Source organism: Aotus nancymaae, unplaced genomic scaffold, assembly GCF_030222135.1.
Source record: "Aotus nancymaae isolate 86718 unplaced genomic scaffold, 86718_ANA_hifiasm-v0.15.2.pri h1tg000019l, whole genome shotgun sequence".
Classification (NCBI taxonomy): Eukaryota; Metazoa; Chordata; class Mammalia; order Primates; family Aotidae; genus Aotus; species Aotus nancymaae.
In genome coordinates, this window is record NW_026988431.1 from 28,246,002 (window position 1) to 28,273,937 (window position 27,936).

General features: G+C 39.9%; 1 protein-coding gene across 1 annotated transcript in view; it reads left to right on the forward strand.

Annotated features, from left to right (window-relative positions):
• Positions 1-27,936, forward strand: part of TMEM108 (transmembrane protein 108) — a 658,024-nt gene that overhangs the window by 223,563 nt on the left and 406,525 nt on the right. The gene's annotated exons all lie outside the window — the stretch shown is intronic.

A 27,936-nucleotide genomic window follows, 5' to 3' on the forward strand; every position in this document is an offset into this window, starting at 1 on the left:
GTAAAATACTCACCTAGGACTTTAAATATGTCTACAGGTCAATTTGGGAAGGGGCAGAGGCTTTTCCCTCATTTTACATGGGTAAATTAAGTAATTGGAGAAATTAGCAATCATCTTTTACAGATGAATGGATCCATCTGTATAATCTCCCTTTTCTGTAAATGTAGTTGTGGGCTGTAAATGTAGCTTCTTCTGGTCTTAGGAGGGTCATCAGTGGCCATTTGTCTTTCACCTGGGCCATGCTACAACTTCAGTGAAAGATAATAACCTTGAGATGGTTACTTTTACATGTCAACTTGGAAGGCCATAGGATATCCACATGGGACATTGTTTCTGGGTGTCCCTGTGAGGGTGTTTCTGGATGAAATCACCATTTGAATCCATGGACTCAGTAAAGTAGATTGCCCTCCTCCAGTGTGGGTGGGCATCATCTAATCCAGTAAGGGCCTAAATTGAACAAAAGGCAGAGGAAGGAGGAATTCGCCCCTTGTTCATCTCCTCTCTTTTTCTCCAGCCCTCAAGCTGGAATTACACCATTGCCTTCCCTGTTTCTCAGGCCTTTGAACTGGGACTGAATTACACCATTTGCTTTCCTAGGTCTCCAGCTTACAGATGGCAGATCATGGGACTCCTTAGCCTCTATAGTTGCATGAGTCAATTCCTCATAATAAACTTCTCTATATATGGATATAGATAAAAATAGATATAAACACTGATACCTCCTACTGCCTCTGTTTCTTTGGAGAATCCTGACTAATACAGGCCTCAAAAAGCCTGCTCTCATCTATGCTGTTGGCTGGTGTGGCTAAATTTGGTGAAAAAAAGCTCAGAAATATCTGTCATGTACTCATCATGGGGAGAGGCACCACCACCTTATAGGTAGTTTATATAGTCTCTTCAAATGTGAGTTCTACATGTCCTCATAGTCAGGCTAAAAAAAATTACTGAGAATTATAGATACAACTTCTGAGCTTGGATATGTCTCTGTGTCTCTTTGGACCTATGGATTACCCATCCCAGGTACAATGGGTTATCTGTCATCAAGATCCTGTTAGCATTCAGGCTCTCAAGATGACCTTCCCCTGACATTCCAGCAAGCATACAGAATTCTGCATCGGATGCACACAGTGAACGTTTAGAACATTTTATATGTTCCAAAATCCAGTGTAAGCTACACTTTGGTTATTAGGCTGACAGATTTTTAGAACTTTACTGTTCAAGTTGCCTCAGTATAATAATCTTTTGGGGTCAAATCATTTGATTCTGGAATATGCACAAAGAATAGATTTGTGTTTTCTGTTGACATGCAAGTCAAAGATTCCTGCCTGCTTTGGTTTTTGGTGACTGTGGCTCCATAGAAGCAAATGGCCAGGGAAGCACAAGCCATCAAGCCACACATCTCACCATCTCTATGTGAGACCATGCCACACACTGATCCAGGTTACCAGGAAAAAAAATTCAGAAAGCAACTAACAGTAGGAGTATTATGATCAATTGCTTTACAAGGTAAGACCTGGTTTGCAGGTTTCTGCAGGCAGCAGCTACATAGACCAGGACCACATTTTGAGTACTTAATAACTTAGAGTTATTGGCATTTTAAATTCCCTTTGTTATTCTCATCACCTCTTACCAAGCACACTACAAGTTTATACTTTTTGTTAGAAGAGAGAATTATGAGCACAGATGGTTCAATATAAAATCTTGCCCACTTAAAAACTAAATATGGTTAGCCCTCCATATCTGTGGGTTACTTTCGTGGGTTTGGAATATATAAGTTCAACCAATCGTGGATTGGGAATATTAGAAAAAAAGAAAAAAATTACATCTTTACCAAACATGTATAGACTTTTTTTGGTTATTATTCCCTTAAAATATAGTATAACAACCATTTGCATAGCATTTACCTTATATTACATATTATAAGTAACCTAGAGATGATTTAAAGTATATGGAAGGATATGCATGGGTTGTATGCAAATACTGCACCATTTTATATACAGAACTTGAGCATCCATAGATTTTGATTCCCTGGGGCATCCTGCAACCAATCCTCAATAGGTAACAAGGGAAGACAATAGTTCCATCTGTGCTTCCTACAATTGGATCGATTCATTATTTAAAAATTTACAGTGTATATTACCTCAAGAAGAAAGAATGGTGTTATAAATGGGATTCAGATATTTAAACTCTCTTAGATCCACCCTCTGACCCTAAGGTCCTGAATGACTTAGATCCTCCAGTGGATATTCAGCAAATTTACTGTGTCAGAGAATAGGCTTGTATCTCAGTGAGTTTACTGCATTTTAGAAGCTTCTTACAAGCCAAGTGTCCTCACAGTCTTTAATAAAGCATTCCAGCAATAGCTTTATTTATTTCTCTCCTCCCCACGTGCTCAGAGTTCTTGAAAGAATGGTTCCTCCATTCACAACTTAGTTTTTCACCTTCTGTGTTAGTTAGTACAGAAGTTAAGTAAGCTGCTGTGACAAAGAGATCCAAAAATACAGAGGCTTACATCATTTAGAACTTCTTTCTTCTCATGCAGCATTCCAGAAGTCAGGCAGCTATGGTCCATTCAGGAACACAGGTTTCTTTTACTCTGGGTCTCCACCATGATCTAGAGTTTTGTCCTTATCTGAGCTGGGGGTGACTGCAAGAATTTGACTTGAACAACTGGAAACATGGAGTCACCATTAGCTGAAATGGAAAGAGGGTACCAAAGAACTGACTTTTAGTCTTATAAATTTGAGATGCCCATGGTAGGTCTAAGTGGAAATATAAGGCAGTAGTTGGATAAATAGTTAGGAGTTGAAAGGAGCGGTCCAGGCTCTAGAAATGATTTAAGTAGTCATTAGTTACAGGCCTTGATGAGATCAATGATGGAATGAATGTGTATCAAGAAAGAGAAAAGAACCAAGGACTAAGCCTGGGTCACTCAAAAATGTGGACGTTGGGAACATGAAGAGGAATCAGCCAGAGAATGAAGGAATGGTAAGTAAGGTAGAGGAAAATCAAGAGAGGTTGATATTCGTAGTGCCAAGAGAAAAACATGTGTCAAGGAGGAGGGAGAACTCAACTCAAATGCTGCTATGAGCCAAGGAAGGTGAGGACTGAGAAACAATAATTGGATTTAATGTCAAGTGGCAGACAATATATCTTCAGAGCAGAGGTGCAGCTAATGGTAAGAAGAACTCCTGTTTTATTGATTCACTTACAGGTATGTGCAGAGATACTGTGGGTTCAGCTCCAGACTACCACAATAAAGCAAATATGTCAATAGAGTGACTCACACAAATGTGTTGGTTTCCCACTGCATATAAAAGTTTTGTTTAGACTATACTATAGCCCATTAAGTGTGCCATAGCCTTATGTATAAAAAGCAATGTACATACCTTTATTTAAAAATAATTTATTGCTAAAAAAAATCATCTGAGCCTTTAGTGAGTCATAATCTTTTGCCAGTGGAGGGTCTTGCCTCAATGTTGGTGGCTGCTGACTGATCAAAGTGATGGTTGCTGAAGGTTGGGGTGGCTGTGACAATTTCCTAAAATGGACAACAATGAAGTTTGTCACATTGATTGACTCTTCCTTTTATAAACAATTTCTCTGTAGCATGTGATCTATGTGATAATAGCATTTTACCTATAGGAGAAATTCTTTCAAAATTGAAGTAAATTCTTTCAAATCCTGCCACTGACTTATCAACTAAGTTTATGTAATATTTTAAATCCTTTGTTGTCATTTCAACAGTGCTCTTAGCATCTTTACCAGGAGTAGACTCCATTTCAAGAAACCACTCTGTTTATCCATAAGAAGAAACTTCTCATTCATTAAAATTTTATCATGAGACTGCAGCAATTCAGTCACATCTTCAGGCACCACTTCTAATTCTAGTTCTCTTGCTATTTCCACCACATCAACAGTTACTTTTTTCACTGAAGTTTTTTTTTTTTTTGAGATAGAGTCTTGCTCTGTTTCCCAGACTGGAGTGCAGTGGTGCGATCTTGGCTCACTGCAACCTCTGCCTCCCAGGTTCAAGCAATTCTACTGCCTCAGCCTCCTGAGTAGCTGGGACTACAGGCATGCACCACTAAGCCCAGCTAATCTTTTGGTATTTTTTAGTAGAGACGGGGTTTCACCACGTTGGCCAGGCTGGTATCAAACTCCTAACCTCAGGTGATCTGCCTGCCTTGGCCTCCCAAAGTGCTGGGATTACAGGCATGAGCCACTGCTCCCAGCCTCCACTGAACTCTTAAACCTCTCAAAACTATCTATGAAGGTTGGAATCAACTTCTTCCAAACTCCTGTTAATGTTGACATGCTGACCTCCTCCCACAAATCGTGAACATTCTTAATAGCATCTAGAAAGGTCAGTATTTTCCAGAAGAGTTTCCATTTACTTTGCCAGGCCCATCAGAGGAATCACTATCTATGCCAGCTACAGACTTACAGAATGTACTTCTTAAATAATAAGATTTGAAAGTTAAAATTATTTCTGATCCATGGGCTACAGAATGGATGCTGTGCTAGCAGGCATGGAAACAATGTTCATCTCTTTGTATACCTACATAAGGGTTCTTGGGTGACGAGGTACATTGTCAATGAACACTAATATTTTGAAAAGAATCTTTCATTCTGAGAAGTAGTTCTCCACAGAGGGCTTAAAATGTTCAGTAAACCAAGGGATTCCCAGGCAAGATGGCCAAATAGGAACAGATCCGGTCTGCAGCTCGCAGCGAGACCAACAGGTGATTTCTGCATTTCCAACTGAAATACCTGATTCATCTCACTGGGACTGGTTAGACAGTGAGTGCAACCCACAGAGGGCAAGCAGAAGCAGGCTAGGGTATCACCTCACTCAGGAAGCACAAGGGGTGGGGGAACTCCCTCCCTTAGCCAAGGGAAGCCTTGAGGGACCATGCTGTAAGTGACAGAGCTATCTGGCCCAGATACTACGTTTTTCCTATGGTCTTCACAACACACAGAGCAGGAGATTCCCTTGAGTGCCTACACCACAAGGACCCTGGGTTTCAAGCACAAAACTGGGAGACCATCAAGCTAGCTGTAGGAGTTTTTTTTCTGTACCCCAGTGGCACCTGGAACACCAGTGAGAAAGAACTGTTCACTCCCCTGGAAAGGGGGCTGAAGCCAGGGAGCCAAGTAGTATTGCTTAGCAGATCCCACCCTCATGAAGCCCAGCAAGCTAAGATCTACTGGCTTAACTTCTTGCTGCCAGCACAGCTGTCTGAAGTCAACCTGGGACCTTTGACTTTGGTGGGGGGAGGGGCGTCTGCCATCACTGAGGCTTGAGTAGGTGGTTTTCCCCTCACAGTGTAAACAAAGCCTCCTGGAAGTTCAAACTGGGCAGAGCGCACCACAGCTCCACAAAGCCACTGTAGCCAGACTGCCTCTCTAGATTCCTCCTCTCTGGGCAGGGCATCTCTGAAAGAGAAGTGGCCATCCCAGTCAGATAGATAAAACCCCTATCTCCCTGGGACAGAGGTCCTGGGGAAAGGGCAGCTGTGGGCGCAGCTTCAGCAGACTTATACGTTCCTGCCTGCTGGCTCTGAAGAGAGTATCAGATCTCCCAGCACAGCACTCAAGTTCTGCTAAAGGAGAGACTGCCTTCTGAAGTGGGTCCCTGACCTCCTTGCCTCCTGATTGGGAGACACCTCCCAGCAGGGGTCGACAGACACCTCATACAGGAGAGCTCCGGCTGGCATCAGTTCTTAAAGAAAAGGATTTTCAACTCAGAATTTCACATCCAGCCAAACTAAGCTTCATAAGTGAAGCTTAAACATAAAAATAATAAAGGGGAGCACACCACTGATCCCACAGATATACAAACTACCATTAGAAAATATTATAAACACCTCTACACAAATAAACTAGAAAACTTAGGAAAAAATGGATAAATTCCTGGACACATACACACTCCCAAGACTAACCCAGGAAGAAGTTGAATCCCTTAATAGACCAATAACAAGTTCTGAAATTGAGGCAGTATTTAATACTACCACCCAAAAAAAAGCCCAGATCCAGATGGATTCACAGCTGAATTCTACCAGAGATACAAAGAGGAGCTGGTAGCATTCCTTCTGAAACTATTCCAAACAACAGAAAAAGAGGGACTCCTCCATAACTCATTTTATGAGGCCAGCATCATCCTGATAGCAAAACCTGGCAGAGACACAACAAAAAGAGAAAATTTCAGGCCAATATGCCTGATGAACATTGATGCAAATATCCTCAATAAATTACTGGCAAACCAAATCCAGCAACACCTTAAAACACTTATCCATTACGATCAAGTTGCCTTAATCTCTGGGATGCAAGGCTGGTTCAACACACGCAAATCAATAAATCTAATTCACATAAACAGAACCAATGACAAAAACCATATGATTTTCTCAATAGATACAGAAAAGGCCTTTGATAAAATTCAACAGTCCTTCATGCTAAAAAACAGTCAATAAACTAGGTATTAATTGAACATATCTCAAAATAATAAGAACTATTTATGACAAACCCACAGCCAATATCATACTGAATGGGCAAAAGCTGGAAGCATTTCCTTGGAAGTTCTGGCCAGGACAATCAGGCAAGAGAAAGAAAGAAAGGGTATTCAAATAGGAAGAGAGGAAGTCAAATTGTCTCTGTTTACAGATGACATGATTGTATATATAAAAAAATTCATCATCTCAGCCCAAAATCTCCTTAAGCTGATAAGCAACTTCAGCAAAGTCTCAAGATACAAAATCAATGCACAAAAATACACTGTATAGCATTCCTATACACTGATAATAGACAAACAGCCAAATAATGAGTGAACTCCCATTCACAATTGCTACAAAGAGAACAAAATACCTAGGAATATAACTTACAAGGAATGTGAAGAATCACTTCAAGGAGAACTACAAACCACTGCTCAAGGAAATAAGAGAGGACACAAACAAATGGAAACAACAGATGCTGGCGAGATGTGGAGAAACAGGAACACTTTTACACTGTTGATGAGAGTGTAAATTATTTCAACCATTGTGAAAGACAGTGTGGCGATTCCTCAAGGATCAAGAAATAGAAATACCATTTGACCTAGCAATTCCATTACTGGGTATATGCCCAAAGGATTATAAATCATTCTACTATAAAGACATATGCACACGTATGTTTATTGTGGCACTGTTCACAATAGCAAAGACTTGGGACCAACCCAAATGCCCATCAATGATAGACTGGATAAAGAAAATGTGCCACATATACACCATGGAATACTATGCAGCCATAAAAAGGATGAGTTCATGTCCTTTGCAGGGACATGAATGAAGCTGGACACTGTCATTCTGAGCAAACACAGGAACAGAAAATCAAACACTGCATGTTCTCACTCATAAGTGGAAGTTGAACAATGAGGAAATATGGGCACAGGGAGGGGAACATCACACATTGGGGCCTCTTGGGAGGTAAGGGACAAAGGGAGGGATAACATTAGGAGAAATACCTGATGTAGATGATGGGTTTATGGGTGCAGCAAACTACCATGGCACATGTATACCTATGATTTTTTTTTGAAAGAAAGAGAAAGAGAAAGGGGGAGAGAGAACAGGAGTTTTGCTCTATTGCCCAGGCTGGAATGCAATCTGAAAATAGGTATTAAAAACCTACTTTTCTGCCCGGGAATCTCCGGTCTGGCTTCCCTCTTGTATCCTCCCTTCAATTAGCTGAATAGGCGACTCTGCCCTCCCAGAGCTCCAAATGTCGACCAAAAGGGGACCCAGTACCGTTCACTCTGCACCAAGAACTGCCGCGCTGGGGCACCGGCAAAACTGCCATGCCGGCCACAAGAGTCACGCTGGCAACCCGTGGGGCTCCTCCGCTGGGAATCTCCTGGTCCGTGAGCAACAAAAATTCGTCTGAAAGTGTGGTGTCCTCTCGTTCTCTGTGCTTTCACTGGGAGCTACAATCCTGAGCTGCTAGTAATCAGCCATCTTGGATCTCTCTCCTCACATGCATACCTATGTAACAAGTCTGTACATTCTGCACATGTATCCCAGAACTTAAAAGTATAATTTAAAAAAACAAGTTCAGTAAACCATGCTGTAAACGTATGTGCTGTCATCCAGGCTTTGTTGTTCCATTGATAGAGCAAAGGCAGGATAGATTTAGCAGAATTCTCAAGGGCCTTAGGGTTTTCAGAATGGTAAATGAGCATTTGCTTCCACTTAAAGTCACCAGCTGCATTAGCCCCTAAGAAGAGAGTCAGCCTGCCCTTTGAAGCTTCAAAGCCAGACATTGACTTCTCTCTAGCTATGAAAGTACAAGACGGCATCGTCTTCCAATAGAAGGCTATTTTGGCAACGTGGAAAATTTGCTTAGTGTAGCCCTCTGCATCAATTAGGTTACCTAGATCTTCTGGGTAACTTGCTGCAGCTTCCACATCTGTACTTGCTGCTTCACTTTGCACTTTTATGTTACAGAGACGACTTCTTTCCTTAAACTTATTAAGCAACTGCTGCTAGCTTCAAATTGTTCTCTGTAGCTTCCTCACCTCTCTCAGCTTCCTAGAATTGAAAAGAGTTAGGACCTTGCTCTGGATTATGCCTTTGGCTTAAAGAAATATAGGTCATGGTTTGATATTTTATCCAGACCACTAAGACTCTCTCCCTATCAGCAGGAAAGCTGTTTTGCTTTGTTATCATGTGTGTGCTCTCTGGAGTGACACTTTTAATTTTCTTCAATAATTTTTCCTTTGCATTCACAACTTGACTAGCTGTTTAGTGCAAGAGGACTAGCTTTTGGCCCATCTTTGTTTTTGACATACCTTCCTCACTAAGCTTCATCATTTCTAGTTTTTGATTTAAAGTGAGAGATATGCAGCTCTTCTTTTCACTTGAACATTTAGAAACCATTGTAGGGTTATGAATGGGCCTCATTTCCATATAGTGCCTCAGGGGATAGGGAGACCCAGGGCGAGGGAGAGAGATGGGGGAATGTCTGGCTGGTGGAGCAGTCAGAATAGGCAGAACATTTATTCATTAAATGTGCTGTCTTACCTGGGTGTGGTTTGTGGTACCCCAAAACAATGATAACATTAACATCAAAGATCACTGATCACAAATTACCAAAACAGGAAAAGTAATTATGAGAAAGTTAGAAATATTGTGAGAATTACCAAGTTGTAACAGAGACACAAAGTGAGCACATGCTATTAGAATAATGGCACCAACAGACTTGCTTCATGCAGGATTGCCATGAACCTCCAATTTGTAAATAATGCAGTATCTGCAAAACGCAATAAAGTGAAGTGCAATTAAAAGAGGTATGCCAATTTTTTTATTCCTTGATTCAAGGAATCTTGAAAACGTACAACGTGTCCCACGTGTACAACATATTCCTTTAGGTAGATAACAACAACAACAAAAGACTATTTATAAATTAAGGCCGCATGCCTTAGATTCAATCCAGCAAACAATACTGTTTCTCTCCAAAGGTCCCTCTACTCACTCCTTCACAATCTTTTCCCTCCACCTATTGGACATACCAGCTGCCTTGGTGACCAGCCCATGGCAAGGGAAAGACCCAAAAGATAAATCTAAAGGATAAAACAATCAGCAAAGAAACAAATTAATAAGATATTTGGCTAAGTATAGAGGAAAATGCTTAGAGTAACTGCTGCAACAAACATTCTCTCCTGCTTCATCGGTCAGAGGATAACTATCAATAGGATTCCTTGCAACAAGTGTGCATGAGTGCCTAAGTATTCACTTCTGGTGATTCACTTTAATGAAGTGGAATAATGACATAAATTAGTCAAATCAGCTTTAAAATTGCTACATGTGCTTATGTTTGTACTAAAATGAGTGTGCTTATGTTTGTATTAAAATGAGCATGCTTAGCTGAACACATATAAGCATAACATTATGGGCCTGTAGCCAGAAGGGTGCCAGAGAGGATATAGAAATCCAGCAGAGAAAACCCACAAGGCAAAAGATAAAGTCTTGGATGTTCATCACTAGCTGGTATTAGACAGGCTGCTCTGAGGTAAATAGGTCCCCAATTAAGGGGACAAAAGCCTCTGGTTCTGGAAAAAACTCAGTCACTAGCTATGTGAACTAGGGTATGTTGTTTTTCCTTTCTGGAGTTAAATGACGGAGTTGGACGAAACAACCTTTGAGACCTCTTCTGCCAGTTACATCTCACAACCAGTCTCCCAGACTTAAAAAGAAAAAATTCATTTGGTTGATAATTAAGGAAAGAGTGCAGTACAGTCCCATTGTTAGTTTTGACCCAGATGCATCCATTACTAAAGGTGCCAATGACTTTATCCTTGTAAATCACTTTCTTAAAGAAAGCTGTGCACTAATTAACCTTACAGATTTGGAGGCCTGTTAACAGGGGGGCATTTGCTGCCTCTAGCCTATACACTCAGAACAATTTGTCTCCCACATATGCCTGGCCAGGGCAAGGTTGTTGCTAGGAAGTTAAAACATCCTGTTACTCAGCACCAGAAAAGGAAGATCGCAGACATGCGAGATTAGCCGGGTGGCAGAGATCTAACGGTGACAACACTCCTAATGTGTGCAAACATGCAGCTTCCTTTTTCCCTTCATGATTTCTTACCCATCCTTCAGATTAATTTTTGGTATGCTTTGTGGATAAATGTTGTTGAACTTCTGTGCTGGGCTCCATACCCATTGTCTAGATTGCATAACACACAGTGGAATCATGCTTTAAGAAAAAAAACTTTATTAGTAGAATTTACACAAAGCCACTTCAGTACATCATTCTATGGTAGAAATAAGAGAAAATAAGAGTCTAAGTGAAAGTTTGTGCATATATACACAAACACACATGTTATGTTAGGATATATATTTGTAGAGTCATTTATTTTTCTCTTTTAGAGATAATTTGGAAACTGATTATTAGAAAAAAATAAAATGTTACCTTAGAGGTACAATGTCTTTTAATCAAGCACAATAGCAATTTTTTCACAAGGTATATATAGCCTTTAACCATCTACAAAGCATTTGCCATATATTACATGTGTCACCTCTGCAATAAACTGGTATTATTTGTAGTCCAGAAACCAAATATTAGAGCAGTTAATTTGGGCCTGCCGGTCTTGACACATCTCTTCCCTCCAGATTCTTTATGATAACAACATAAATTTCAGGACTCAAAAGATAAGACTGGAGATTGATCAAAATGTTTTCCTGTCAAACAGCCAGAAATCACCCACACAGCTTTCAAGTTTGTCTGAGGGTGGGTTTCTCCAATTGTCTAAAGAGTTTTTAACCGCAGACCTGTGTTTCTCTTCAAAGACAAGGAGGGGCGTGGTGGGGAGTGTGACAGGGCTATTGTCATATTGTACCTGGTCAGACCCCTCCCAAGAAGTAAAAGCCCCCATCCCTTTCCTTGCCTCACTAGGAACAAACATGTTGAATCCTCAGGGACATCCAGTTTCTACGCTGTTAAGTCCCTCAGGACATGGAAGCGCAGATTTCTTCCTATTCTTGCATAGATACATAAAAAGCAGGAAAGCACGATTTCTAAACAAAGAAGGCCTTTTCGCGGGATGTTTATAGATGATACCTGGTCTTCTTCCTTTCAACAGATACACAGCAACTGAACAAGCACATATATGGAGCTACATGTCCTTCCTAGATGGCAGTCACAGTCTGCTAATTTATCTCCTATCTGAGGAGGAAAAAAGTGACCATATGATGGTGTACATCTCAGAGCCCAGGTAGGGAATTTTTCCCCAAGTTCTCAAAGACAGGGATTGACTCTTCCACATTCACACATTGACAAATAGTAAAGTTGGGATTTGAATCCTGACTTCTTGACTCTGAGTTTAACTCCCTCATACATTCATAAACCATAATTACAAAATTTACTAGGCCAATTTTTAGACAACTGGTACCCAGGGGTATCATTTGAATTCTGAATGTAACCAGAATGAAGGTGAGCTCAACCTCTGGACTCCCCAGTTAAATAAGCTGATATTTGCCTTCTTTGCTTGAGCTACTTTAACTTTGGTTTCTTCTTATTTGCCAATACATTTTCATAATGCTACATGAGCCTTCCAATTCTGCAAACAGGCATGTGCCTATAAAGTAATAGTAATTAACATGTATTGATAGTGAACTGTGTGCCAAGTGCTGTGCTGAATGCTTTGCATACATATTCATTTGCCCTCAGAATAATGAGGCAGATGCTGTTATTGTCCTCATTTTCAAGATGAAGAAACTGAGGCACATAGGAGTTAGTATATTCCCCAAGATGATGTACCTAGTAGGAGTCAGATCCAAGATTCAAACCTTAGCAGTGAGATGCCACAGTCTCCACTCAAAATTGCATTGCCATATAGACCCTTTTATTTGTGTGTAACCCCTTTATTTGTGTGTACATTTGTGTCTTAACTGTAATATTAAGAGGTAGATGATGAAGAAGGTGAAGCTTCTAGCTTGTTAGTCATTTTCTGCAGAGCAAACTCTGATCTCAGGATGCTCAGCCACAGAGCATGCTGAGAACTCCTTCCATGGAGAAGTTGGTGAGTTGAACTAAGTCACTGGACCAAGGATCATAGCAAGGGAGCTTGGGGACTTTGGGAAAGTGGTGAATCATAGCATCTGTCATTGAACAGGCAGTCTAAATGAAATAAGAGAAGGATTTCTGAGGAAGCAGAATCTAGCCCAGGGAAGGCAAAGAGGATTAACTTGACAGGTGTGTCATCCAGGCCTCCTTGCCACCACTCCATTCTCCATGTATGCCTTTAATCTAAGCAGTGTTTATGGCTACATGTAATTTGTTTTATAGAGTCAGTCTTCCATTGTTGGGTACTTAGGATGTTTCCCTTTATTTTATTTTATTTTATTTTTACTATTATTAGCAGTGCCACAAAGAACATATTATTTCCCAATTATTTTCTAAGTTTCACTTCCTTGTAGAGGAATTTGCACCACTATGCAAATATGTTTTGTGTACTTGTGCAGTGTTTATCAGCCTTTCTAATCTTTGAAAATAATATATGAAAACATACCTCATTTTATTATTTTTTTTTCTTTTTCTTTGGCCTCTTAAACCTGGTAGATATCTCATTTTAATTTGTGCTTTTTTTGTGCTAGTGAGATTGTTCCTAATATTGGCATTTAGGCCATTGGATACTTGACATTTTTTCTCTTATTTATTTTCCAGCAATAAACATGTTAGAATATATTTTGATTGCAAGTGATAGAAATGCAACAAACTCAAGATTTATTGGATCTGGGAGTGTATCTGCTTTTGGGCCAGTCTAGAAAGAATCAGGATTTCAAATTGTATAATCACAGTATAGATAAATAGATATCTTTCTTTCTCTCATGTCTTTTCTTAAGCTTTCCCCATTATATTAGTCCATTTTCACACTGCTGATAAAGACATACCCAACATTGGGCAATTTACAAGAGAAAGAGATATAATGAGCTCACAGTTCCACATGGCTGGGGAGGCCTCACGATCATGGCAGAAGGTGAAAGGCACATCTCACATGGTGGCAGACAAGAAAAGAGAATGACAGCCAAGGGAAAGGGGTTTTCTTTCATCAGATCTTGTGAAGACTTATTCACTACCACAAGAACAGTATGGGGAAACTACCCCCATGATTCAATTATTTCCCACAGGGTCCCTCCCACAACATGAGGGGATTATGGGAGCTACAATTCAAGATGAGATTCGGGTGAGGACACAGCCAAATCATATCACTCTTGTAGCAGCAAAAATGACTCTAGGCTTACATTACCCTTGTAGCTAGTGATTTCAGAAAGAAAAGGCAGGAGGCGGTTGGTGTTCCTTTCATTTTATAGCATATGCAATAGCTTACAACACCTGAAAAAGATGGACTCATTGGGAACATGCCAACTCCTGGATTAATCAGTGTGTCTAAGGGGTGAGATATTCTAATTTTTCACATACCCCTTCTTTAGGTAGGAAAAAAAGAACCATGATGTTGACAATTTCATCAGGCAGTAAAAGTAATTGTTCCAAAGGAAAATTATACAAATGAGAGGGAAAAGTTACTAGGCTGGCAAAACAAAAGACGACCACTAAATTATTCTTCTCTATTTAAAGGTGAAGTACTTATTTTTTTATTATTGATTTGGAAAGCTTGTTATATATTAAGAATATTAAAATTTAACTATTTCACAAATTGTGTATGTTTATTCACAATTTGTCAGTTGTCCTTTTCTCATCCTTTTACTTTGTTTCTGGTGTATTTTTTTCCTCTTATAGAAATTTAAAATGTTTATGTAAGCCCCACAGTGTACTGAGCTTTCTCAGAACTGCCATTCCTCACCCATATCTCAGGGTCACTCATCACCTCACCCTACAGGGCAGAACATTTAAGTATATTAAAGCTTTGGTTTCTCACCTACCTCAAAGAGATTTTCTGGTATTGACTAAATTCTTCATCTAAAAATTGAGTAATAATAGTACCATAAGGGTATACAGTTATATAGCAGAATATTCTTTTGTTTATGGAAATGCATGCTAAAAGTGTCAAGATAGCTATGGTTTATTTTGAACTGGTTTGATATGGTTCATCTAAAAAATTAAATAATGACAGCAAGGTGGATAGGGTAAATGGGTTAAAATGGAAACAAGTGTGAATCTAGGTGGTGAGTAAATGAATGAATACTTCTGCTTTTCTACTTTTCTTTCTATTTATTTATTTATTTATTTATTTACTGAGACATGGTTTCTCTCTATCACCCAGGTTGGAGTGCAGTGGAATGATCATAGTTCACTGCAGCCTTGACCTTCTAGGCCCAAATAGCCTTCCTGCCTCAGCCTCCTGAGTACACTTTTCCTTATTTTAACATTTTCTTTTCTATTTGAAAAGTTGTTATTGTTCTTGTTTTTTAAGAGGGTAAGATGAAGGAGCACTGTACATTTGTGCAGCAAGCGTGTTTTTTACTGTACCTGTCCCCATGTGGGGGGTTGTGTTCTAGATACAATACTATGGAGTATGCTCTGCAGAAACTCTGCAGAAATTGCCACTGAATGCGGATTTTTTTTTTTTTTTGGAATGGGGAGAAGGTGTTGGTGCCATGGAGGGTGTGTGAACCTCCTCAAAGCCTTACTTTCAGGTTATCTGTAGAAAGCTGTGCAAGGTGGTGCTCATGCTGCATGATGACCTGAGCATAGACTTCGACTTTTACCGTTTCAGAATAATATTTTTCACAAGTCTTGATTTTGTTCAGAACATTTAGGTCAAACAAGAACCACTTTTTATTAAAAAGATGAAACAATTTGTCCTAGAGCTTACTAACATTAATTCAGAAAAAAAAACCATGAATTCCTTGGCAGGGTTATCCCTCTTCAAAAGGAGTATGAAAAATTGTTGTCATCTTTGAAGAATACTAGCCTAGAGAAAGAATCATCAGAAATCTGGACACTGGAAGAAAACTGAAAAGTTTAAGGATGAAAAAACTTCCTAAGAATAAGACTTGGATGAAGAAAGCTCTAAACACACAGACCAAGCACAGTTAGTACTGAAATTATAGGAATGATTTATTCACCAGAAGATGAATCAAGAGTTGTCATATCATTAGCAATATTTCTAAGAGAACATCCAGCCCAGAGCCAACCCCAATGTGGTCCCTCACCAATAGGTGGACTTTCATACTGAAAACTGAACTTCCCTCTCCCCTCCCCTCAGGTCTCATCTATGCTACCATGCTACCAGATTATGCTCAGCCATCTCTTTCTCATCTCTGAATTAATTGTTGCTAGTGGGTCCAAGGGACAGTTCCTGCAAAAAGGACCTTAGTCTCCTTCTCTTTCTACCTCTTCTCCACTAAATTCAGTCCCACCCCTACCCCCACCAGCTTCACATCCAGAGAATAGAACAGGAATTGTTCACAATTAACTCAACCTTCAAACAAGCCAAACAGTGCACTTCAGGAACCATACTGAACAATTTGGGGCCTCCTTTTGTCTCTTTAAAAAAACAGTTTTAGAATTACTCATATTGAGAAGACAAGATTAGAGAAAAAAGGGTAAAAAGGAATGAGTAAAGTCTCCAAGAAATATGGGACTATGTGAAAAGACCTAATCTACGTTTGATAGGTGTACCTGAGTGTGATGAAGAGAATGAATCCAAACTGGAATATATTCTTCAGGATATTATCCAGGAAAACTTTCCCAACATAGCAAGGCAGGACAATATTCAACTCTAGGTAATACAGAGAACACCACAAAGATATTCCACAAGAAGAGCAACCCCAAGGCACATAATCGTCAGATTCACCAGGGTTGAAATGAAGGAGAAAATGCTAAGGGCAGCCAGAGAGAAAGGTCGGGTTACCCACAAAGGGAAACCCATCAGACTCACAGCAGATCTCTCAGCAGAAACCCTACAGGCCAGAAGAGAGTGGGGGCCAATATTCAACATCCTTAAAGAAAAGAACTTTCAACCCAGAATTTCATATCCAGCCAAACTAAGCTTCATAAGTGAAGGAAAAAATAAAATCTTTTGTGAATAAGCAAGTATGCAGAGATTTCATCACCACCAGGCCTGCTTTACAAGAGCTTCTGAAAGAAGCACTACACATAGAAAGGAATAACCAGTATCAGCCGTTCCAAAAATATACCAAAAGGTAAAGAGCATCAACATAATGAAGAATCTACATCAACTAATGGTCAAAACAGCCAGCTATCATTAAATCGCAGTATTAAACTCACATATATTAATGTTAATCCTAAATTTAAATCGACTAAATGCCCCAATCAAAAGAGACTCAAGACAAGGGATGGAGGAGGATTTGCCAACCAAATGGAGAGCAAAAAAAAAAAAAAAAAAAAACAAAACAGGAGTTGCAATTCTCACCTCTGATAAAATAGACTTTAAAGTAACAAAGATCAAAAGAGGCAAAGAAGGACATTACATAATGGAAAAAGGATCAATGCAACAAGAGCTAATGATCCTAAATATATATGCACCCAATACAGGAGCACCTAGATACATAAGGCAAGTTCTTAATGACTTACAAAGAGACTTGGACTCCCACACAGTAATAGTGGGAGACTTTGGCATCACATTGTCAATATTAGACAGATCAACGAGACAGAAAATTAACAAGGATATCCAGGACTTGAACTCAGACCTGGAACAAGTAAACTTAATAGACATTTACAGAACTCTCCACCCCAAATCCACAAAACATGCATTCTTCTCAGTACCACATCACACCTATTCTAAAAGTGACTACATAATTGGAAGTAAATCACTCCTCAGTAATTGCATAGCATTTCACAGGTTTAAATGAAATATTGGTTGGCTGCTTGTTTGTTAGTTTCCTCCCTTATTCCTTCCTGTCTCCATTGTTAAGCACAATTATTGACATAAAAGAAGTTTTCAATACCCGTTTTTAGACTGCATTCTAGCCTGGGCAATAGAGCAAGATTCCTGTTCTCTCTCCCTCTTTCTCTTCCTCTTTCTTTCTCTCTTTCATTCTTTTTTTCTTTCTCTCTTTCTTTCTTTTTCTTTCTTTCTAAAAAAATAGAATTACTCATATTTTATTATTATTTTAAGAAACTGTTGCTACAGAGGAGACCATCCTTTTGCCCTAATTGAAGTTCGATGGGACTATGTTCTCAATGTTTTAAAAATAATATTACATACAACTTATGAGTAATGTTTTCAATAATTTTATCCTTTAGTTAATATAAAGACTGTATTTTAATTTGTAATTACCATTATACCCTGGACAATAATAGGAGCAATATATATACAGTTCAGATATAGGTGTTGTTTTAAACTTTAAAGGCAGTTTCTGTTTACACAGAACTGTAATTCTTATAGTTGTAAAGCAAATGTAAAAGCTTATTATCTAAATAAATAGTGATTAGTGATTGATCTCCAAGAGATATCTGCACTCTCAAGTTTATTGCAGCACTGTTCACTATAGTCATATGGAAACAACCTAAATGTCCATTGATGGATAAGTAAGTAAACAAAATGTAAAATAGATATAGATATACATAAGATATACAATGCAATATGATTCAACCTTAAAAAAGAAAGGCTGCCGTACGTGACAACAGGGATGTACCTGGAGGACATTATGCTAAGTGCAACAAGCTAGTCAGAAATGACAAATACCACATGATTCTACTTATATGAGGTATCTAAAATAGCCAAACTCATAGACATGGAAAGGAGAATGGTGGTTGCTAGGGGATGGGGGAGGGGGAAGTGGAGTGTGGCTGTTCATTAGATGTAAAGCTTCAGTGATACAAGATGAATAAGCGCTAGAGATCTGCTATGCAACATTGTACCTATAATTAATGATACTATATTATGATCACATTTATCAAATACAATGCATGTTTTTAAACTTTTATGCTTAGAAACTTCTACCTCTACATTTTAAAATCTTTCTTGTAAATTGTGTTCTACAGCATTTATAATTTTATGTTTTAATCCATATGGAAGTTATTTTTTGTGTTAGTTCAGCTAACTACTGTAATAAATAAACCCCCAAATCTCAATGGTTCAACATATTAAAAGTGTACTTATTACTTACATCATAACCCAATGCAGATGTTAGCTGGGCAGCCTTCTGCCTGCACCTATAAGAACCCAGATTTCTTTTATCTTGAGTCTATAAACTCCTTTAGGTCAGTGAAGTCCTCTCCAGTGACCTAGAGGGAAGAACATCTCAAAATGTTTATAGGTGGTTTATAAGGGCCAGTCATGGAAGTGCCATACATCACTCCTGCCCCATTTTACTTTGTCTATGGATCATGTTCATAGACAAAGCAAACAGTAAGGGAGTCTGAAAATTTCAGGAGAGAAAGAAAACAGGCTTTGGGGAACACAGAGAAGTATCTGTCATAATTATGCATAATGTTTTTGTAAAATGAGAAGTAGGTATCTTTCTCACTTAAAAGTTTGGGTCCTTGTAGCATAAGTCATTTCCCAATTCTTCCATTATCATCAACTACTTTAGTTGTATATATTTACCTTTTACTGTAGGTCTTCCAGGACCAGATCTGGAGAAAGTTGCTGGCAGCCCATGTTGCTTCATCATCTTCTCTGGATTATAGAGTTTCTAGACTGGATATTAAACATCATTCCATATATGGAGGTACTATGGAGGAGGCAATGTGGTTTTCAGGCTACATAGTATCTGAGGAAAAGGAATGATGCCTTTGTTGAGTCATGTCCATGACAACCAGGATGAGGTTTGCTTATGCCTATGGAACATGATAACATCTCCCTTGTAAATTTACAGGATTCAGAATTCTCAGTAATACATAATTTCTTTCATAATCTGGTTCCAGCCTGTTTTTCTGGTTTTGCAGTCAAGATAGCATTATGCTTATTATCGCCAGATGCTTATTTTACCTTTGTGAAAGCCAAGCACTTGAATAATTTACCCCTGATTATTCAGCAAGTTTTGGGAACAGCCAGCACCAGAATTAAAATCTCCCATACCTTTTAAGTCTACTGTGCTTTTCACCACCAGCAACCTGGATTCTGCATGGGAAGCTTGTCTCTATATATATGCACTTGAGAAAGAGTGCATCAGCAATCACAGATGCTGAGACTAGGGGGTGGGGCCTGTTACTCTTCTCCTTCCCTTTGAGTGATTTGAGGAAAGAGGTGGATGGACACATGCAAAATTCCTTTCTCCCCTCTTCTTTCATTAGATTGTGGCAGTGATGACAATGACCAGATGAACATGAAAGTCTGCCTGTAAAATCTGTAACTCTTTATTTTTTTATCATTGAGACATGGTCTTGCCTGAGACAGTGTCCAGCCTCTCCATATAAGCTGGAGTGCAGTGGGGCAAAGACAGCTTACTGCAGTACTGACCTTCTGTGCTCAAAGGATCCCCTCACCTCAGCCTCCCAAGTAGCTGGGACTAGAGGGTACACCACCAAGCCTGGCTAGTTTTTTATTTTTTATAGAGATGGGGTCTCATTATGTTTCCTAGGTTGGTCCTGAACTCCTAGGCTCAAGCAATCCTCCCACCTCAGCCTCTCAAAGAGCTGGGATCACAGGCCTGAGTCACTGTACCCAGTCAAAATCTGTAATTCCGGACATCAAAAATACAATGGGAAGTCTCATTGTCATATCAGTGATCATGAGATACTTACTCCCTTTATTTCTCCATCTTATCACCAACCTTCTATATATGTCTTGGGAAGATGGGTACAGAAGTGGAATGTATTGTACTCAGGAACCACGTGAATAACGTCCCAGTTGAGAACATGGTGTCTTCTGTGGAGCGGCATCTGTGCATGGTTACAAATAGTCTGGAACATCTAGGAATTAGTAAGGCCAAGTTGAAGGGTTTATGTGATGCCTCCACCATTATGCCCCTTAGATATCATAGAAACGTTCCTGTCCAATCATTTGAAAAAGGAAGTACGCATCGAGGTCTAAGAAAGACATTTACATTTGTAGTCCTTCTGGGAATCTCAACTAATTCTGGATAAAAATTAAATCTCACCCCAGATGTTACATGGGAAAGTATAAGAAGCCAGGCATGAGAAATGAAGCAGAGGCAGCAACATACCCAAAGCCAGATGAAAATTGAATTCCTGAGTCCTTTTTGCTCTTGTATTATTTTCATCAAAACAATAAACCTCACATAGTTGTGTTTCCTCTCTAGTAAATAAAATCTGCTTGGGGAAAAAAATGCCCTCAGGATGGAGAATTGCCACATTGTTTCTGACTCCAGCACATATTCCTTGTGATTTTCTCTTTTTAACCTTCTCAGGTGAGAAAGGAAATGGTTTGGGGCCCGTAAGTTTGCTGACATTCCAGTGTTGTTCTTTCAGGGACTTAACATTTAGCAACTAAGGGTCTTAAAACTCCTTCCAGGCAGAAGTCTGCTGGGTTCTGGTCCATGAAAGCTTCCACCTGCCAGAGGACAATGCTGAGGAGAAATGACACAGAGGAACATGCAGGTCAGCAGTCTGGGGCCTCACAGAGGCATGCGTCACCAGCATCTGACACTATTTTTAGGAATTTCAGCCTTCTAACTGTTGTTCCACATACGATAGCCATCTCTCTGTCTGCATATTCCTCTGATAGGAATTAAAAGCCTCACATAAAATTCATTTTCTTTTGCACTTACTGCTTCTCTGATGCTGATGCTAGGGAAAAAAAAATGTTGCACAGATTTATTTTTAATAATTCCCTTAAGACAGAGGTCAAGGAAGCTTTTCTGGCAAGTTCCTTTAGAGCCAACTTGAGGGCTGATTTATCTGTCTTGGGTGGTGCCAGAATGCAAAGGCTTCTCAGTTAAGTTTTGTGGAGTTATTCCTATTCCAGAATATCTGTAACAGGAATAGAGGCCCCCCATCTGTCTAAAGTGACTTGGATACCATTGAACAGATATTAACTCAAGGGTCAGAGACCCCACCCATTTATTTATTTATTTACCAACCAGTACCTCCCTCTGATTCTAATAAATGTCATGGTATAGTGGAGAGACCATGAACTTTTGAGGCAGAAAATTGGAGTATGAATTCTGAAATTACCACCCGTTACTGGTGGGAGCTTAGGAGAATTAATTAATTTTTCTGAACTCCCCTTTTTCATCATAGAGTTGCCAGAAGAAAAAAGTGAGTAACATACAGTGTATAGATAGTAGGGGTTTCATAAATTACATTTTCTCCCCACTCTCCATCCCAAAGTTAAGAAGTGCCAAATAACAACGTCAGAGGTGGTGGCCCACGTAAGTGGTGGAATAAACAATACCCAGTTGATACAATTTACACATGTATCATTCACTCATTCATGGAACACACACTGAGTACTGTCTTGGTTTTGTAAAGAGAGATGAAAATTAGAGATGAGTAAGACTTGGACTCTGACACTCCACTTCCATCCCCGACACTGAAGAAAGCGAGGGACAGATGCCTCTCAGTGATGCAGTGAGCCAAACTCAGAGGCATTAATGATCAGTAGATTCAAAGCCAAAGTAGCACTGGAGTGCTGGGGTCATCCGTGCTGGTCAGCATCCTTAGGGCCAGCCCTGTCTCCAGGCCCCTTGGTCTCCTGGTGATGACATGAGACCACTATTTTGCTGACTGACGCACAAAGGGTTCCTAAAATGAAGCTGGGTCCATACTGACCTGGCTTACTGAGTAGACTGTGGAAACAGCTGAGACTTCCTTCTTTTGCACATCTCTTTTCAAAAGCTTTTGAGGGTGCATAAGATGACCTCAGACTAACACTGGAAGAGGGCTGCTGGGTCTGCATGAAATATTTGTCTTTTTTGGCAGGCTGGAATTCAGTGGGAGAAGTTGTGTGTGTGGTGCATATGTTTGCCTGTGACATGGCATACATTTACTTTTAAGTGAACTCAGAAAAAAAAGTGTGTCCTTTTTCTCTGGATGTTGTCATTGATAGCATTTTAAAGCTGTTTTTAGTGTTGTAATTCTTGCTTCAGAACAATTAAAATGTATGTGGAAGTAAATAATGTAATGAATCATTTTATAAATGAAAAGCTTTCAGGATAAGGACAGAAGCAGTTATTGAATGCTTTCTTGTCCACTGATTTGTTTTCTTCATTATGTCCTTGATCCTCAATGCAACTGTACAAAATAGGTATGATCCTCATTTTAATTTTACATGTAAATAACACTTGGATTTGCCAAGTGTTGTTCATACAAGTTCATACAGCTAGTAAATGGCAAACCCAGGTCTATATGACTCTGAAGGCTGCAAGCTACACAGTGCTTTCTGCCGTGATACCAGTACTGTACAATACAAATAAAATATGTGTATACTATTTATGATGAAATTTATAATATGAATATATACAAAGTGCCAAAGAAATCCAACCCTGGAAACAAATTATTCTCCTAGGGAGGCCATAAAATGCTTCACAAGTCAATCATTTCATTTTAGAGTTCAGAAAATGAAACTCAGAGAGTTGTGGCTTGCCCAAGGTGGCAGAATAGCAAAGTTTAGAACCAAATGCTTAAGTAGTGCTTTCCTACTAAATAAGAACATGCTATCTCATTATGCCCCAAAGTGTTAGGGCTCAATAGCAGCTATAAATAATTCATAGGATAACTAGAATGTAAAAAGGCCAAAGCTTAGCTGTGCTGGGAAGCCCAAGCCATTCATTTACCCAAGGACTAGTTGTTCCCAAATGGCAAAACCCCTTCTTTGGATCAAGTGCCAAATTAGAAGTGAAATGCAGTCATGAGTGGATGATGCTCAAAAAGAGCTCATCTGTTTCCAACTCTTAAGACCAAGGTGAGGAAGTTTGAGATGCAGGTGGAATGACAGCATGAGGGATGTTGAGAAATGGTAGACAAGTGCTATATGCTAATCCAAATGCCTTTGAAACCAACCCAATAGTCCTAGAGACAGTTGCTTTTTGATAAACATAAAAATTGACCCTTCTGGCCTTAAAACTTGAAACTTACATTTGTTTTATCTGAGTTCCTTCCTCAGGAAGGGATACCCAGTCCTCTAGAAAAGTATCAAAGAACTGAAACGTACCCGATTATCGCATCCAGACAATGAAATGCCAGGCCGCTCATTCATAATGATTGCTTCCTTATTGCTCGCAAGTTTCTGTTTTCTCATACGCAGTTACATTTTTTCCCCATAGTTACATTACATAAATCTCTAATTTTAGTGGGTCAAGGAGACAGATTTGAGACTGAGCTTCCATCTCCTTGGCTGCAGCACCTGATTAAAGCCTTCTTCCTTGGCAATATTCATCGTCTCAGTGATGGGCTTTCTGTGTGGTGAACAGCAAAACCTAGACCAAACCCCTGGTGTTTTGATAACACTTTCTGGATCATCTGATATGCCTGAGTGTTGCAGTTATCTGTCAATGCATAACAAAACTATTCTAAACTTTTGTGGCATAAAATAACTTTTAAAGAATGATCATGAATTTCATGGGTCAGGAATTCAGTCAAGGCATAGCAGGAATGATTTATCTCTGTCCTATAATCACTGAAGCCACAGCTGGGATAACTCCAAAGGTTAAACATGTCTGTCTCCATATGACCTCTCCACTGGCTAGCTTGGGCTTCCTGATATCCTGGAAGTCTCTTCTTACATGGAGGCTCTGGGTTCCAAAAGACTAAGGCAGAAACTGCCAGTCCTTTTACAAGCTAGTCCCAGATCATATTTATCTTGAACTATTTGTCACAACTGTCATGGGCTATCCCAGAATTAGGGAGAGGGTAGATAGACCCCAGCCTTCAATGGGAGGAGTGTCAAAGAATTTGGGGCTCTTCTTAATCCTCTACATTATGCCATGAGAAGGGAACATAAAGAAGACCATCTCTGTCCCATTCACCTGTAATAACAAAAAATCCAATTGGCCAGTCCAGCAAGAAGAAATAATAGGAACACTAAGACCTCATAAGTCAAGAAATTTGGAAAAGCCCAAGACAATTGAGAGGTAGACAAGGAAGTAAGACAAGTTGTGGCTTTGAGGATATGGTGGAGAGAGGACTGGTTTGAAAATCTGCACAGCTAACTTACTTGATTTGGGGCAGGCCAATTCAAGGTGAAAATGTTCATTTTTGTGAAATTGGGTTGATCCTGCCTATCTCACTGGGTTGCTGTAAAAGTTAGATAAGATGATGTTTTAGAGTGGGCCCCCTGAAGCAAACCCTGAAATCAGAATGTGTGTGAAAATTATTTATTAGGTTATGAGGAAAAAATAGTAGTGAGATGGGAAGTTGAGACAGGTAGGGATAAGAAGCCAAGCAAGGGTAAGGCATTAAGCCAAGCCTCATGGAGATTAATTTTGGCTCAGTCCCATAGGATTTCTCTAGAAAAGAGTGTAGATAACAACATGGAGAAGGAACAAGAGAGCTTGGGACTTATCCCCCTATGGGTGTTTACATTCCGCACCCGTGAGTCATTAGGTAAGGACTGCCCCATGGATGTGTAAATTCCTAGGCACTTTCAATTCCCCCTGTAGCCAGAAATGCAGGCTCCAGTAGCCTGAGGGCGGCCCTCCAACAAAAGGGATGCCCTTTTAAAAAGTAAAACCTATATGGCCCAGTGCAGTGGCTCACGCCTGTAATCCCAGCACTTTGGGAGGTTGAGGTGGGTGGATCACCAGAGGTCAGGAGTTTGAGACCAGCCTGACCAACATGGAGAAACCCCCATCTCCACTAAAAACACAAAATTAACCTAGCATGGTGGCGCATGCCTATGATCCCAGCTACTCGGAAGGCTGAGGCAGGATAATCGCTTGAAACCAGGAGGTGGAGGTTGTGGTGAGACAAGATAGTGCCATTGCACTCCAGCCTGGGCAACAAGGGCAACAACTCCATCTCAAAACAAACAAACAAACAAACACCCTCTATAAGAAGTCTGTGTGCAGGAAACACTAAAAAGATTGAGAAACACCATAGCGAAGCCATGATGGCACATAACAAATTGCTCAACAGTGTGTGGCCTCTGGTACCCCCTCAAGAAATAGTAATAGTTCTTGCTTTTTCTGACGTTGTTATTGGTGAGTAATATAAATTACTTTATATTCCTCCAAATTCTGAAGGAAAGGATGCACTGATGGATAAAGAAAAATACAGTTTCACTCAAATATATCAGAGGCATGTGAACCAGAGCAACTCCATCTTGAATGGGACTGGGTAAGATGAGACTGAGATCTACTGGGCTCCATTCCCAGATGGTTAAGGCATTCTAAGTCACAGGATGAGATAGGAGGTTGGCACAAAATACAGGTCATAAAGATCTTGCTGATAAAACAGTTTGCAGTAAAGAAGCCAGCTCTAACTCATCAAAACCAGGATGGCCACAAGAGTGACCTCTGGTCATCCTCACTACTACACTCCCACCAGTGCCATAACAGTTGACAAATGCCATGGCAATGTCAGGAAGTTACCTTATATTGTCTAAAAAAGGGAAACGTGAATAATCCACCCCTTGTTTAGCATATCATCAAGAAATAACCATAAAAATGGGCAACCAGCTGCCCTGAGGGCTGCTCCTTCTATGGAGTAGCCATTCTTTTATTCCTTCACTTTCTTAATAAACTTGCTTTCACTTTATTCTATGGACTCACCCTGAATTCTTTCTTGCGTGAGATCCAAGAACCCTCTCTTGGAGTCTGGATTGGGATCCCTTTCCTGTAACAAATCCAGGGCTCTTTTTAGTATTGTTAAAGTTCTACAGGTCTTAGTATCTTTATATTATCTGCTTCCCATCACTGTTTGGATGGAAAGAAAACTACCTTTCAAAATTCAGAGCCAGGGGTGAGAGAACCACCTCCCCTTTATTCATCTCCTCTACATTCCCAAAATACTTGTCAGTGGAGTATGTTAGCCAAGCTGGCTTTACTCAGCCTCAATTGCCTCTGCAGTTTAATCATTACCCTCTAGCTGTGGAAGAGGGAGAATTGGCTCCGGAATCTGATCTCTCACTGGAATTACTCAGATCTCTCTGATGGCATTCACTGCCCAGCATTTATTTTGGCCCAGTCGTAAATACTTCGTTAACATAAAGCCAGTGTGTTCAAACATTCCCAGTCTCTTTTTCTCTTTGAAACACCTTCAGAGCATTGGCCCAAGTTTACCTGGCAGAGAAATTTCCTCAGCATAGCTGCTGCTTGTGGTTCTCAGCCTTACCTAAGATAAATTTCTAAGTCCTCCTTATCCCATGGGTTTCATAAAGAGTGGTGCTATGAATTGAACACTGCACCCCCACCAAAAAAGCATTGAAGTCTGAATCCCCAGTACCTCAGAATGTGACCTATTTGGAAACAGGGTCTTTATAGATGTAATCAAGTTAAAATAAGGTCATTAGGATGACCTCTACTCTTGTATAACTGATGTCCTTATATAAATGGGAAATCTGGAAGACACACACACAAAGGGGTTAGATATATGGTGACATACAAAAAGCATGCTAGGCAGAGAATGGAGTGATGCATCTATTAATACAAGCAACTCTGAGGATTGCTGAGAACTGCCAGAAGCTCAGAAGAGACAAGGAAAGATTTTTCCCCTAGTTACTCTGCTGACACCTTTTGGATGTCTAACCTCCAGAACAGTGAGACAACAAAATTCTGTTGTTTTAAATCACTCAGTTTATGGAACTTTGTCGTGGCAGCCCATAAGGACCCTTGCAAGCAACTTCCCAAGTTCTCTGCACCTCAGTATCCTCATTTGGAAAATATGGAGAACCAATTTAATAGCAATAAATCTTCTCCAAAAATGCCCATAACAATGCTTCCCATTCCACATGATTTTCTTCAATTGATCATATTGTTATTCTTTAAGTCCTCTCCTTAAATATGAGTAAGCTTGTGACTCAGTTGTAACCAAGAGAATGAGGTGGAAGTGGTACTGCATGACTTCTGAGGCTATGACATAACAGCTCCCAGCTTATCAACATTTGCTGTCGAGTCCTGAGCCCCTACATAAGAAGCCTGACTCTTCTGAGGCTTCCATGTTGGGAGGAAGCCCAAATCACATGGAGAGGCCACAGGTAAGTAGTCCAGTCAATAATCTCTACCTGTGGTCCCAGTAGATAGTCAGTATCAATCACCAGATATATCTGTGAAGATGACCCTAGATTACTTTATCTCCCACCCATGAAATCTCCCCCACCCATAGAATCTTCCCAGCGGATACTCCAGACGTCCTCAAGCAAAGCCATTAATACGGTCTTCTTCCTTCCACATAACTCATGAACATGATAAAATGGTTGCTGTGGTATGCCACCAAGTCTGGGAATAATTAGCTATGCAGAAATAATAACTGGACCATCAACTCACCAAGATCTTACTGAATAGAGACTCAGAATTGGTCTGGAATGTCCTGTATAGAGTATGAAGAGATTCTGGGGAGACCAGGTTTGCCTCTGAAGGCTCTGGGAGAAGCTCCATTTTCCCACTCTTCACCTCCTAAATTGCCAGAGTTTATAGC